The 1,471-nt window shown below is 34.7% G+C and overlaps 1 long non-coding RNA gene across 1 annotated transcript in view; it reads right to left on the bottom strand.

The window, feature by feature from the left end:
• The window catches only part of LOC126824617 (uncharacterized), a 7,002-nt gene extending 5,531 nt beyond the window's left edge, over positions 1-1,471 (bottom strand). The window contains exon 1 of the long non-coding RNA XR_007681582.2: positions 1,245-1,471. This is a non-coding gene — a long non-coding RNA (uncharacterized LOC126824617). The remainder of the gene's footprint in view (positions 1-1,244) is intronic.

The raw sequence follows: 1,471 nt of genomic DNA, 5'->3' as shown, positions 1-1,471 counted from the left end.
AAACAAATAAACAGTATTTTAAGGATGTCGAGAAACTGTCCCTAAAATATACATATATGTATACAGCCCTTTATGTAAGACAGTGTCATTAAAGGAGGGAAATCTCTATTCTTTTGGCAACTAGAAATGGACACAAATGGGTCGTAACGCATATAATAATGTAATATTAAGGTATATAAACTGTTTAAATTCAATCAAATGGCAGTCTTGGCGTCAGGTTATTCCAGTCTAAACCTGTAGTATTCGCCTGTGGGATATGTTTAACCTCGTTCATCTATTCGCGTCATTACAAATGGCGGTAGAAAGCATTCTGGCACGCGATTCGTGTGCCAATTTAAAATTTTCCATTTTGTGTTAAATATTGGATAACATAAGGTCATCTTTTCTCATTAAGACAACAACATCAATGCTGGTTTAAATTGACCAATAAGTCGTGTTTACAATGTCAAAGACTGTTGATGATATTGAGTTAAAGACTTGCCTCCTTTAAAACATACTATCTGTACAATCCTTCATGTAGAGACATTTTCCTTAAAACATACAACCCTTTATATAGAGACACTATCCTTTATATAAAGATACTGCCCTTTATATAGAGACACCGTCCTTTATATAGAGATACTGTCCTTTATATACAGATACTGTCCTTTATATACAGATACTGTCCTTTATATAGAGACACTGTCCTTTATATAGAGACACCGTTCTTTATATAGAGATACTATCCTTTATATAGATACACTGTCCTAAAAACAAACTAGCATTGAACTGAACTTATCTGATCTAGTTTGATATTTGTTATTCACCAGATATGGAATTGGTAATATGATAAAGACGTTCTTATAGAGAATACGCTGGGAGTGTATAATTTATGAGCATAATTGGTTTCTAACATTTCAAAGTCTTGGGAAAAAGATTCCAACAATCTGTCTTTCATTCAGGTACAAAGCTAGCTCGTTAGAATCTTTTTCCCAAGACTTTGATCTGTTATAAAACAATTATTCTAATAAAAAAACACTCCCGGCATTTTCCCCATTAACAAGGCTTAGTTATATAACTAATTCTATACCTGCTGAATAACGAGCAACAAACTAGCTCGTTGTTCATTCTTCGCCAATATTGTTCATTGCCACCCCACTCCCCCCCCCCGCCCACGACCTGCACCACTGACAAAGGGGCACCCCACTTTGTCGGCTAACGTAAGGATCGAACCCGTACAGTGTATGACTTTATATTTTACTTACCTGCCCACCAGAGAGATGAGAAGTAAACCCAAATCAATATTCAGCTTCATTGTTGGCAGAATCCTTGATTATCTCTCTGTTTCTCGGGATGAAATGCTTAAATTATGTAAATTTGCACGGCTTTATATAAAATATCGAATTTTAATAAATAAAGCTAAGACGCCCAATAAAATTCTAAAGATGGCGTTATCTAACAAACTATCTTAGTATTACAATAAAATACCAAA

Source organism: Patella vulgata, chromosome 6, assembly GCF_932274485.2.
Source record: "Patella vulgata chromosome 6, xgPatVulg1.2, whole genome shotgun sequence".
Classification (NCBI taxonomy): Eukaryota; Metazoa; Mollusca; class Gastropoda; family Patellidae; genus Patella; species Patella vulgata.
This window is presented reverse-complemented; position numbering and strand designations above follow the sequence as displayed.